General features: G+C 41.0%; 1 protein-coding gene across 6 annotated transcripts in view; it reads right to left on the bottom strand.

Moving 5' to 3' along the window:
- The window catches only part of GLB1 (galactosidase beta 1), a 96,348-nt gene that overhangs the window by 30,039 nt on the left and 51,672 nt on the right, over positions 1 to 14,637 (bottom strand). The gene's annotated exons all lie outside the window — the stretch shown is intronic.

A 14,637-nucleotide genomic window follows, 5' to 3' on the forward strand; every position in this document is an offset into this window, starting at 1 on the left:
AAGGAAGCCAATGCATTATACTGTGCTATAAATATAGCTACATTTTCTCTCAGGTATCCGAGCTCTATATATACCTACATTTAGGTATATATATAGGTATTTTGAATTACTTTATCACCATACTTCAGGATGGCAATTCTCTATTTTTTTTAATTAACATTAAAAATGTTCAGACTTTTTTGGAATAAAAGTGTTTTTTAAATTTGTTTTTCAGCATGTGTGAGTAAATTTGAAGTATCTTGATTATAAGTATCTTTTTAAGTGAATGTTCTTCATTCCAGAAATACCTACCTCCAAGACACAATTTTCATTCGCTGTGTATGTATCTGGCAAAACAAAATAAAGAGAGGCAGTGTAGGAAAGGTCTGCCATAATTTATCCACACGTAATTTAACCACACAAAGAACTGTAGCATTTGGTAACAGAGCAGAAGGCAAAGAGTGTGATACGCCAATAGCTGCTCACAGATGTACATGATATTAATCAGATTGGTAACAGGAAGGAAACTCACACAGCATTTAGATTTTGGCACAAAATTTTTTTTTTTTTCAAAAGGAAAAATCAGTATTGTGGTAGTAGAAAAAGTAAAAGTTGAAAAACCTATACTGGAAAATATTTCTGATGCATCTTCTTTGTTACACGACAACTACTCAGCTGAAAGACTTTTGTCTTGGTTAGGCCATCAATAACAAGGTGCCCACCCAGCATTCAGATATGGCTACAAATAGCAGACAAAACATTAAAATACATGAGCAAAGAGCTGTAGAAATGTAAAAATATTATAGTGCCTCTGTCCTGATCACCCTAAATTAGAAACATAAATGCAAGTTCACCTTCATGGGAACTCTCTCATGATACAACAGACAGACTGAAAATAAAAAACAGCACTCTTAAATACTCATGCACGCACATACCTTTCATAATTCATTTTGGGAATACGTTACCATCAGCAGCTCACTGATGCTGACAGCTCCAAGCAAGGACTTGCATTAATGCAGATAATGCTGTGGAAGGCATTACAATACTAAAAAAAGTATATTCCTTGCCACAAAAAAGAATTTTAATTCTTATTATTCAACACTTTACAAGTCACTGAGTAAACCACATATGAAAACTGCCTCAAGGGGTGGGTTAACCCCTCTATTACCTATTTTGGGAAGGAAGAGCCAGACAAAGTGCAAGTATCAGGTGCTGGAAAGTCTCACAGATGTCACTGAACCCCACAACACATCACTTCCAAGCCAGCACGGCATATCGACCTCACAGACGTGACACTGCTGGCACGGGCACCATGATTTGCTGAGCTATTCATCATCCAAGTGCCTAGACTAAATTGGAAGCAAGAGAGCGTATCATGTTTTTTTGTTGTTGTTGATGTTGTTTTTGTTTGTTTGTTTTTTTCTTGGTCCTACTCTGTGACCCTTCTGGTCAATAAGATCAAAGAGGTCTTACAGATAAACCTGGAACTGGTGAGAGACCTGGCTTTCCAGACTAGGTGAAAGGCTGCCTGTGCTGGCCCAACAAAAATAATGGTCAGGAAGCAAAAAGCAACCCATAGTAGGCTCTTGGAAAGCACAAGATAAGAAGGGTCTGGAGCTAAGACTGGCACTGAGGAATGGCAACCAGATGGCCAGCAGCTCGCAGGCTGGTCTGGCTCTGGGCGCATACCCTGTGGTGGGGGAGGATGCTGTGTCCATTCATGTGTGGAATTAACAGGCCGCACCCAGCAGATGCACAGCATCACTTTAAATTGTGCTAGCGTAAAGCCCTTTTTCCGCACAAAACTCAAAAGCTAGTCACTGCCGGGCTTTGTGCCCCACACCCCGTACACGTGTGCTTGGTGCACAGAGTGCCCAGTGCAGGCAGAGATTCCTCCTGGTGAACATTGCTCTCGCATTTCTCTGCCCACCGAACTTCTTCCAGTCCTCCCAGTAATACTCACAGCTACTTCACGGCTGTGTGAGAACAACAAAGTTGAAAGCTTTGCTCTGGACAGGTTTCCTGAATCAGGTACAAGGGGGACCTCACCATTAAGTGGTGGGCACAGGAAGCCATAGCCTGGGACTGAGGCTCACCAAAACTGGTAGTTGTCTCCTCTCCATCACTTGCAACAAACCCTCCTCCCTGCCAGCAGGCACCGACCTGCTGTGGATAATGCCAGTCCTCTTTTGAAAGAGGGCTTTGAAATCTGCCAGTGAGAAAGGATGAGATAATCGTATGAATACAGACAAAAATAAAGCAGGGATTTTCAAAATGTCATTTGACCAAAAGTGTCATTTTAGCTGAACAAGAGTTTCCAAGTGATGAAAGATGGTACATACAGACCTATTGAACCATGAAAGAAAATGGATAGATATTTGAGTGAAGCAAAGCTGACTCATTCCTAAACCCACATTTTTACATCAGGGTTCCTCAGAAGGCCACTCAGAGCAACTGAAGAGAGGACGTAAAGCTGCCACAAAAGTGCAGATGACAGAAAAAAAAATCAGCTTCATGACATCAAATATAAATAACAATGAAAAGGTTAAAAAAAATCTTGGTAGGTTTGTTCTCATACAACACATAGGTCAGTGCAGTCATTCCCTAAACATACAGCTGAATTACACTTACTAGCTTTTTCTCCTGAGCATGGTTTCATACCTTTTGATTGTGCAGAACAGGCATCATGGAAGGCTGCTCTGCTCGGTCTGAAAGCCATCCCTGGAAAGAAACTGAGAGATCACTACTCTCCTTCCTATGCTACTGTTGCTTGCCTCTGTTCTAGCAACAGGTCTGGACACCTGGTCTGAAGGACAGTGCAACTCAACAGGAACTACAATGCTTCCCTGCTACCAGGATGCTTCCAGTGATCTACACTCACACATTTTCCTCCAGAAGCTCATAACAGTTTCCTGTTTTTATCTAGAATTTCTCTCTTAACATGGCCTGAGACCAGCCTCATCAAGTCCCAGGCCTTATGCAAATATTTCCATTTGACTTGATTTACAGTTAGAAATCAAGAGCCTTTCAGTCAAAATGACCACTGAAATGTTTAAGGGCAATGCCTACAAAGAGCTCAACAGGAAAGTTGACTGCACTACTCCAGCCATGAAATAAGTTTTTAAGCAGAAGACTGGAAATGAGTAGTCAATATGATTGCAATGAGATTCCTTGCATTCACATATCTGATAAAAGCACCCAAAGGTGGTGTAGTACTGATCACATCTGCAGTAATCTTACTGTAACACAGCAATGATGTATGTCAGTGTCACTGGCAGTCATAGAGAATCACCCTGGATAGAGCAAGCACTATCAAGTGGGTACACACCAAGTTAGATGCTTCCAGGAAGATTTTCTTTTTCACAGTCGTTCAGAGGCAACATCCATCAGAAAAATAAAGTGAACAAAATCCAATCTTACAGGACAGTAATCAAGTCAAAGACATCTCTTGCAAAAACAAGGCTCAAAAGTGGAAAAGCCCTTTATCTGTTTCAGACCGGCAAAATCCAGCTCCTTTCCCAACTCCTTGACAGAGCACAGGCACAACTACCAAATGCTGCTATACTCTTTCCCTTGGAGGAACATAACCCTCCACAGATCCTTCATATGCTCAGCTCAAAAGAAGGCTGCTCACAAGCCATGCTCCGTGTTCCAGATCAAAGGTTTTCTCTTCATTAGTTTCTGGTCCTCCTTTGAACTCTCAGAAATAGTAGCATGTGATATCTCCACTGAAAATAGTAATGTGTGATATCTCCACTGAAAACAGTAACTCCTTCTCTTACACAACATGGGTCCATTAAAAAAAAAAAAAAAAAGAAGCTGCCATCTTATAGCTAAGGGAATTATGGCACAGAGCAAGAGCTCAGCCATATGAACACGGTGCACGTTTTTGACAGACTCTCAGGGCACACCCAGCTCTCCTTGGGGAGGATTTGTATTTCAGCTCAGTGAAGAAGACTCTAGATCAGAGCTGCCCACACTGTGCCCTTTCTGGTAGCCAAATCTGAGAGGTCCCAATTAGGAAGGTTCCAATCTGCATCCAGGTTGTGTGAGGAGGGCTGTGGATTAATATGAAGGGTATCTGGAGGTAAATGGATGAAGATGATGTGGTAATGCCAATACATTATGTTCTTCACTGGTGTAGAGGGTGTTGTCTGTCTTAAAACACCAGTGAGCAAGGATCCTGTTTGCAGATTACTGAAAGAAAAAAAAATTTGCACCCTCTGTGTAAACACAGACCGAGTACATGGTTGATCGATGTATCATACACCTTTAGTTTTTGCGTTGGTGTTTTTGTTTCGAGTCATCTTGGAATGGCTGAAGTTTCTCCGTGTTTTAATGTTTCTAAGTAACAGCATACATTCAGTATGTGCAGCAGCTGAGCTAAATGCTGCAAGCTTTTCATTCTGGGTGCTGCAAAATAAAAACTACTAGGACACTAAGAATTTTTGGAAATTCCAGGAAGGTCTTTGTTTCCTTGTTTTTGCTTTTAACAACTACAGCAAATAATCAAGAATCTGATCTTCAAGAATCTGATTTGTTTCCACAGATACAAAACCCTCATAAAAGGCAGTCTCAGTGTTACTAGCGTACTGTAAGACAACAAAGACTGAATGAAGACCTACATTACCAGATCCACTCTTACTCAAAAGAGGTCGGGGCATTTCATCAGCATTTTACAAGTAGCTCTGAACAGACAAGTTCGGGATGAGATTTATATACTTGGGATAGCTGATTGGAAAGGCAGCTGAACATCCCTGTAAGAAAAAAGCATATTTGTCTCTTTTGCACTGTGACTTTGCACTATGCTAAATATCCCCAGAGAAGTATTATGGTTTGGGGCAGGTAAGAGAGGAGAAGGTTCCTCCCTGACTCTTACCCAGTCTCCATCAACCACAAATAGAAAGAGCTCTACTAGCTAGTAGTAGCACAAAAGCATCTTAATCAAAGCAAACAAAGACCACAACAGATCTCAATACTTGCTCATAACTGGTAAACTGAAATTTGACCACAAGTAAGACCATGACCGCAGACAGAGTGACTTGCCTTTTCCGCTACTAAAGTATGTGGGAAAGGTGTAAAGAGCTTGCAGACAAGAAAGAGAGAGGATGGCTTTCCTTGTTGTTTATGCACTTCAACTCCTCGTTGCTCATTCACAAGGACCAGGAATGAAAAGAAAACAAGGCTGGTTGACTGCAAGGAACAACGTTGCCTGCAGGTCCTGCAGACAAGCTCTGCTGAGAGTTTGCAGAGCACAGGTCTGCCCTTACTTTCAAAATTCCTGTTGGCACTTCTAGAAGAGTAAAACTCATCACATGAAGTGTTGGACAAAAGACTTGCCCTGCTACAGAGAAGGGGCTGAAAAGTTTAGAAAATGAAAGAAAAAAAGAAGTTTGGATGTAGGCCGTTTGCTCCTCAGCTCTGCTTCGCTGAGCTACCCATGCATAATTCAGGTCAGTACTCACTTCTTTTCATCAGAAATACCAGGGAACTGCCAACACCTCCCGCCCCCGGGAAGTTGGCTTCCACCTGCTCCCACTCTTGCTTCTCACATGAACACATGCGCCACAGCCCTCCTCTCCCACAGTTACACAGAGTTAAAAGTAAATCCATTCACCTCCTCATCAGCTAACGCTCAAGTTCTCCGCACACAGTGATCACACAAGTAGGATGTCTGGGTTGTGACTACACTAGCAAAACATTTTGCATTAGAAAAGGCAAGTTCACGAAAATCTGAACAATGGAGAATATGGATTTGTGATGGCATCGATGAAAGAGCAACACCTAAACCAATGCTATTGCTTAGATTTTGTTTCAGCTTCAAAGTCAAACTATTTTAGAACAAGTGCAGCCTATTTTTATCATATTTGAATTTAAGTATTTCATTATTTCTACTCCAAATTCTTATAAAAATTTCCTTCTGATGGAGATAATTTCAAAGTTCCTCATGAAAGTCATGTAAAAAACTACAGAGCCTTATTGACTATCAAAATAGGAATATGTGAATAAAATTAAATTGATCAAACCTCAAATCAGCATTTTTAAAAGTCAATTGTTAAATTCCAGTTATTTAACAATTTGAGCCAGGGCCCCAGAAAGCAAGCTCAGCATTAGATATCCAAGCTTCTGCAGAATTTTTCTTCAGGTATTGTTGTTTTTTTTTTTCTTGTAATACCAGGAATTGGTATGTACAGATTGAGGGCAACTACTAATTGGGTCAGATGGAAAAAAAGTAGATCACCTTTTCTGTAAGGTAATTCATAATAAAATGCTGATTCATATATAATAGCACTGAAGATGTTCTCACAATAAAAAAAATCAATCATAATATATGGAATGACTAAACATGGCTTGGATTTTCAGGAGGACACATGACCATATCTATGCCCAACACATTAAGTGTCATGCCAATATAAAACATTGGCTATATATGGGCTCTCAGGTTCCTGGAGGGAAAAAAAAAGTAAAAAGAGTTCTCAAAATGTCAAGTATTTGTACATAATTAGTTGTAGAAAAGCTGATAGTCCCTAATAATTGAGTAAATAGTATTTACTATTTATTTATTATAAAAGTAGCTTGTATCAATGTCTATTTTAACACAGCCTCCGAGCAAAATCTGTCATGTTTTCTAGACCTGCAACTGTAAGATCCCACAAAGGTACTGCTTTAGCAAAAATAAAACAATTTTTTTTTAAATGGTCTGTGAGATCCTTTACAGCAGAAGCCATATCTCCCTAGTTGGTGCATGGGACAAGCTAGATGTGTTTACTCCAACACAAGCAGCTGCTGAGGCTCCAGGAGGAGACCTGGCACAGACCCATCAGCTAGTCGTGTTGAACGGACACTGGTTGTGCTTAGGAAAAAAAGAAAAACAACACTATTACCTGCTGCTTACTAGACAGCTTCCACTGTTTCCACTTCCGTATCATAACAAGGTGCAGACTTAAACCTTGTATAAGTTGCCTAACCAGGTCTGTTGCTATCTGTCACACAGCCAGTATGCCCAAAATAGCACCCTTAACCTATACTTCTCCCTGGAGAAAAAACAAACATGCAAACAAACAAAAAAACACACAAACAAACCACCAACAACAACAACTACAAAAAAAGTTTTTAAGTTTGTTTTCAGCCTTGCCAAGGTTCTCAGTCTACTCAGCTCTTACATCGGTAAAATATAAATAAATATATATAATATATATAGTATATAAATATATAAATATATAAAATAAATACTGTGCCCTCCTTTGTAAAACAAAGGCATTTTGCAGATTAAGAGTACTAGCATGAAACTAAGCATTTGTTATTGTACAGAAGAAAATCTGTGTTCATTATTAGATGTCTTGCCTTAAGAATTTCATCTTCTTCCACTTAAGATGAAAACAACTTCATAAGGGATGATTCTAAAACAAGCCTTTGTTTTTGAACAATTTCTTCCTTACGTTTCTCAGTCAATAGCCAATTACTGCTTGAATCATGAAGGTTTGCAAACAGAAACCTTACCCCTTTTAGATGTGCCTGCCTGATTTACTTCACATTTTGACATTTGTAATCATTAGGGGGTTTCAGCAATTTGCATGAACACACTAAAACAGATAGCAGGAAAAAAATAAGCACTTCATAAGAATAGGAACATTCTTTCCAAGTCAAACAAGTATCAAATTTTCACATCAAAAGCCATACACGCTGACAATGAGTAAGCCCAAAAATCAAATAAATGAAAGAGCACAGACCAAGGTGATCAAAAAAATAGATGATGTTCTTAAATAATCCTGATTGCTATACACCAGCATGCACAGTGTAAGTTTTAGAGTTTGGGGGATTTCTTGCAAACCAAGTCATGGCGACTGAGCAGCTCGCCGCTGAATCAGCAGTCAAAGCTGAGTCTCTTCCACTGAAATGCCAGCTCAATTTAGTAAGAAAAAAAGACTTCACCTGAAAGTTTCAGGTGCTGAAACTTAAAAAGAAATTATTGGCTATGCTCACATTCAAAAGAGGGTACAGGGCTAGATGGACAATAGTCAAAACCAGTACCACTACACCTATATGAAAAAAAAAAACACGTTGCTATTAAATGAGAAAAAGAAAACAAAAGAAGAGCTGAGCTCTGTGTATTTTAGGATTAACTTAAGACTGAAGGCCTCAGCCTCAGAGACAAAATTGTGCAAAAATGAGCAAATTCTCATCTGCTGCACTGATGAGGCAGACCCTTGACAAACTCACAACACAGAGAGAAGAGAAATGGTGGGAATCCCTGAATGTTCTTGCACCCACTCTGCAGGACAAGTACAACAGCGTGGTTGTATTCCAAAGAAGACACTTGCTCACTAGAAACTAGAGTGAAACCAAAGCAGGCATCACCTAGCCTTATTATTTTGTGAAGAACTGAAAATATGTGATGCATATTGAGAATTTTCAGAAAAAAAGTATGTTTTCTGCCTTTAATTCCAAGGGTAATATGTAAAGCAAGATAGCGATAAGTACCTGGGCAGCAAGTACCATCAGAGCTGAGTGTTCACAACCTTAACAGTTGGGCAGGTTTTTTTGTTAGGATTTGGATATTTTTCCCACCCTGCACATCCAAGCAGGGGGGTTGAATCTTCACCCCAGCTCATGTAAAATTTTCCACTTGTGGCTATGAAAACTACAGAGCTCAGCACCATTCACCTTCTCCATTTCAGTGAGATGCAATGCCATAGCCTGTAGCTAGTTGTTGGTGGTTGGAGGCACTAAAAAAGAAATTTTCTTTCCCCTCCGAGCTTGCTTGGGTTTGGGGAAGAAAAAAGAAAAAGTAACCCTAAAAACCACTGCTGTTTTTCTGAGAAACTATTGTGCTTTCCCCTTTGTCTTCACAAGGTTTCTTATTCAGATGATGTTTTGGAACCCTTAATATTCTTGTTTGCTTGCATCTCTGTAATGCTTAAACATCCCCTCCAACACTGTGTGGTACTGTATGTAAAATAGAAACTAGGAACTAGCTGCATATAAGTCAGGTACACTACTACAGTAATCTCATTTTATTATCTTTGCACAGACTCTATTCATCAGATTTTTTTTAAAGTGTCTTTTGGGTTATTTCAGCATACTAGCTTCTATACACGTGCATTTCAATTACTGGCACCTTCTACCCAAGTTTCTTTCATTTCCTAGGATGGGTAATCAAGCTTAGGTGTTTTTCTGGTTGCTATCTTAACTTTTATTGAAAAAAGGGTGGAAGAGGAGTCCAAAGTTTGGCTAATACTAAAGCACTGGCTGTCTGTTGGTGTCAGACAGTTGAAATTAGAAAGGATCTGTAGAAGCAATAGGTTTTCTTCAACACCTCTGAGTCAAGACGAATGGACCAGAGAGGCTAGATGTGGACAAGTGAAAAAATAGCTGCTTCAGCAGATACCAACCAGCAGCACTTTATTTTTTATTTTTTAATTTCAACGTGCACTAGATGGACTCAATGCCTTAAATAAAGCCATGTCTGCAGGTGCTGTAGTCAAAAGACTCGCATTGTTTTAAGGTTGGCTTATGATGTAGATGTTTACTCTGGGTCAAAGAACCAAAAAAGCAATATAGGAATGCAATGTGGCAGAAGTCACTACTTCAGCAAAGTTTTGCAGGAAATCGTGCTAACCCCTAGCACTTATGTGTTCAGTGCTAAGTTCTCAGGTTTTTCATAGCACAGGATCTACCTATTCATGATTAATGTAAACCACATCCTAAAACTGAGCAGAAAAATAAAAAAGTAAGCTTGAAAGAAGGTACATAGAGTGTGTGCCCAGGCCTATCTTTATGTCAGAGGCTAAAGTCTTCCAGGGCCTAAAGAAGGCAAAGAGTGAGCTATTAATTTCTTTTCCTTCATATTCTCAACAATTCTGCCAACACTACAGAAGGCCCCTTCACCCATAGTGCAGGAATACCTGCAGATCCTGCACAGTCATCATCACCACACACAACACAGAGCCACTTGCTGTTTCGCAAGGCAAGTGCTTTTGAGAGCGCTATTGCAGAATTCCCAACTTTTGGCTAATTCTAGAGTAGTGATCCAAAGGGCATTCACTGTGTGTACCTGATGAAGATTTATAGGACCTGCAAAAGGCATCTTCATCCAGCTTGCAAACTAATGATGGCTAGGTGCAAGGGGTGGGGATCACTTCAGGCAACTGAAGACACATTGAAGGAAATTATTGGGGTTCCTCTACATTCAAAAGTTCCCTGGTACAGAAGGAAGAACCAATAAGACACAAGGAAGAAAGAAAGAGGAAACAGAAAGAAGGAAGAACCAATAAGACACAAGGAAGAAAGAAAGAGGAAACAGAAAGGAATCATTCCTTATATAAAGCATTAGAGAGATAACCCACAATTGCTAGACATCTCTCCACACTGTGCTCAGAGCTGTGCTCTGGCCCACAACTGCAGACAATACTGAAAATGCCCAGTCAATATCAGTGTAGCAGTATTAACCCTACCCAAGCACTAAGCTTAAAGAAATATAGTGCATACATTTAGAATGACTGTAGAGACTTAACAGAAAAGTACTTTTGAAGAACAGATACTGGCTGTATTTTTCCTACAGGATTTGCACCAGTATTCAACAGATCTACTCAAAGACCCCTTCTATTGGAGAATTATTGGAGAATTTCAAACTCAATTCCCAGCTCCACTTAGGATTTACCTTCCCTACTCGCCAAAAAATTAAAAAGGCTAAGTTACAGACATGCAGGTGTAAACACATTACCAAAGTGCAAGATAGGGATCTTAGCAGACTGCAAGCGTCTTGGTATGAATGCATGCTGGGGAGTTTTATGAGCAAGACGGTGCTTCCCATTACAACACAACACAATTAAAAGTGGGACCTCCCTAAGACCCTGACTTTTGAGTGCTATATACACCTGCCCCTTGGGAACCGAGTATATGTGCTAAGGCTCACAACAAGAATTCTTAAATACATCCCTGATTCCTTAGCCACACAGACCATATATCCTACTGAAAGGGGCTTGCACTGAAACTAGGACTGGTTCTGTGAAGCATCTGTAGGTAACACATACCTTCAAGATTACCCCCAAAGCTGGGAACTCCAGTTCACTACTCCCATCTTTGATAATATAATAAGCAACAGAAAATCCCTTCTGAAAAGGGATTTTTAAACATATGTATGTTATTTAAACATATGTATGTTATGAAAAGCAGGACAAAGATCCCTGTGACATCTTCCCAACATTTTTCCATTCAGCCCTTTGTATGAGTCCCAAGATCATCTCCCACCCAGTTTTACTTTCTCATTGAGAATCATTAAAGTAGACCCCATCCTTCTATACTATCCAGTCCCTTTTGTCATGCAGTCTTTCTGACAGGAACTTGAGGTTGGCTACCATACTTTTAAGTCATGGCTTCCAACGTAGCTTTCTTGCAACCCTTGTTTCTTTCAGAAAAACTGCTGCAGAACCTGGACTGTGTCACTGAGGAGAATCTAGCGCCCTTTGCATCCTTGCTCCAACTTCTCTACATTGCTCTGCACCTCTTTATATTTCTGTAAATCCAGTCCATCCTGGAGGTAAGATAACAGAGATGGCACAGAAGTCTCACAGCACAAAGAAATACTTTATGTCAACTGCAGATGGTAAAAGTGATAGTTGGCTTATATACAGCAATGTGATTTTCATTTAGCTGTTGACAAGTTTCCTAATAAACACTAGTAAACACTGGAATAGCTTGCCCTAGGAAAAACTGGAGTCTCCATCTCAGGAAATAATGAAAAAGAGTTTAAATGAGCTGGCGATACTTGAGGTACAAATTATGTTGGCTTAGGGTAGAGAGGCACATGGCTAGATCACCTCTCATAAAACTTTTACCTTGTATTATCTGTTAAAATGTTGTTTGAAACCTTGTAAAGATGCATACAAGAACAAACTAAAGAGAAAATGCAGTGACTACACATCAATCAGATTTCTTTGGGAAGTTGTGTGAGAGCATTGGCAAGCAGAGAAGGGAAGATGAGCAATTGCAAAGCCATGTAACAAACATTTTCAGGTATTTTCCTGCTGGTAGAGGTAACAATGCCCAGTAAGTAACCAAGTCAATGTCAGAGGCCCACGCTAAGATTTTTCAACACTGCAAGGTATTTGCTCAAACATGGATGGGTTTCCAGGAAGTGTCAGAATATCAACTTTACATATACTGAGAGGTTGTTGTCCTCAGTAATTTGAACATGTCCAAAATTAGAATACAAGAAGATTGCAATAGTATGGTAGTCATCCAATTAAAGCAAAGTGACCAAGCCCACCCAAAGAGAAGAGACTCCTTCCCCCAAAGTGAATAGAATCATAAAATCATAGACTATCCCGAGTTGGAAAGGACCCATAAGGATCACCTAGTCCAACTCCTGGCACTGCACAGGTCTACCCAAAAGTTTAGACTATGTGACTAAGTGCACAGTCCAATTGCTTCTTAAACTCCAACAGGCTTGGTGCAGTGACTACTTCACTGGGAGCCTGTTCCAGTGTGCGACCACCCTCTCACTGAAGAACCTCTTGCTGGTGTCCAGCCTAAACATCCCCAGCCTCAGCTTGACACTACTCCCGCGGGTCTTATCACTGGTTACTAAAGAGAATAAATTGGTGCCTGCCCCTCCACTCCCCCTCACGAGGAAGCTGTAGACCACAATGAGGTCCCACCTCAGCCTCCTCTTCTCCAGGCTGAACAGGCCCAGTGACCTCAGCCTCTCCTCATACGTCTTCCCCTCTAGGCCCTTCACCATCTTCGTAGCCCTCCTCTGGACACTCTCCAAGTTTAATGTCCTTTTTGTACTGTGGTGCTCAGAACTGCACACAGTACTTGAGGTGAGGCCGCACCAGCGCAGAGTAGAGCAGGACAATCACTTCCCTCGACTGACTAGCAATGCCATGCTTGATGCACCCCAGGATACGGTTGGCCCTCCTGGCTGCCAGGGCACACTGCTGGCTTATATTCAACTTGCTGTCAACCACAACTCCCAGATCCCTCTCTGTGGGGCTGCTCTCCAGCATCTCGTCACCCAGTCTGTACATCTAGCCAGGGTTGCCCCATCCCAGGTGCAGGACCCGGCACTTGCTCTTGTTAAACTTCATGTGGTTGGTGATCACCCAGCTCTCCAATCTGTCCAGATCTCTCTGCAAGGCCTTTCCACCCTCATCCGAGTCCACAACTCCTCCAAGTTTGGTGTTGTCGGCAAATTTGCTCAAAACACCTTCTAGTCCTACATCCAAATCGTTTACAAAAACAGTGAAAAGGACTGGCTCTAAAATGGAGCCTTTGGGGACCCCACTAGTGACCACCCACCAGCCTGATGTGGCCCCATTTACCACAACCCTTTGAGCCCTGAGGATAGACTCCTTCCCCTTGCAGTCCAAACTGAGTGCTTTGTTAACAGGTCATCTTCCTGACCTGGATAATAGTGTGTCATCTCCTGTGGAGCATGCTGTTAAACACGAGATTCTTTCTCTGTAATTGCCTTTTCTGAACACCTGATGGATATTGGCCAGGTGGATAGTATTTGCTGCTCAGTCAGGAATATTTTCTAGATTCATACTGATGTTAACATTCAAAATGTGCAAACATCATCCAAAAACTACAAAAGGAAGCAGGGACACTGTGGAGCACTCAGAAAGTTGGGAGAACTCAAAAAGGTGAGAGTGCTGCCTGCAAAGATCAACAAAGGGCATTGAGAGGCTAACAGAACATGGAGAAGGCCAAGTCTCAACCTTGTTAGACTCAGGGACTGAAGTTTTGAGGGACTGAAGTGTTGGTTAACATTTAGATTTATTATTATGCTATGAACATAAGGGAAATGGTAGTCTTATCAATACGTTAAGAATTCAACCACATAGTGCACACCGTTCACCAGTCCATGTTCACCTCCTTGCTCATTCATCCCAAGTAACATTTAAAAGGTCTTCATTCGTGCGTAGGCAGGAATGTGGTTTAAGCTTACAAATCCCACTCTGGTTCTGGAAAAATACCTCTGCTAAACTGAGCCTCCTACAGCTGCACTTTGCAGGCAAACTTCTGACAGCATGGGGAAACTAGTCCCAGGAAGACTGCACACCAAAGCTAGGAAATCTAGGATAAGCCCCAGCCATGCAGCAGCAGCAAATGTGCAGATGCAGATGCCCACAGCATGACACAGGCAGGGCAGAAGACAAACCTGCAGCACCCACGGACACACCCATGGGTGAAGGAACAGCAGGAGGCAACAGGCTCTCCTTGGTAGCGATGCATTCTGAATGCTCCTCCTCAGAGAGATCTTCCTTCTGTGTACTCACATAAATGCCACACCATTTGGCAACCTGTTTTTTTATTGTATGCACACCAGGATTAGGAATCAGGGCCCTAACTTTCAGTCCCTTTCTGTAGACAACAGATCACTTCACAGAAAGCAGTAAATAGGCAGGTGTGTTATTGAAGCTATCTAGATCCCTACTTGAAAAACCTTGTTTTATCATGTTGTTCCTGGTAGTGTTACATTTATATAGATTAATATTTGCAATCCTTGATACAAAACCTTCATGCTTGTAATATTACATGGAGATATGACAAAAATAAATATAATGGATTATACTACATTTTTTTCACTAATGCAATGGAAAAACAAATGAAGTGATAAGAACTACAAATTGATCTTTTCCACTCTTTACA

The sequence above is a fragment of the Anser cygnoides genome, chromosome 2 (assembly GCF_040182565.1).
Source record: "Anser cygnoides isolate HZ-2024a breed goose chromosome 2, Taihu_goose_T2T_genome, whole genome shotgun sequence".
NCBI lineage: Eukaryota > Metazoa > Chordata > Aves > Anseriformes > Anatidae > Anser > Anser cygnoides.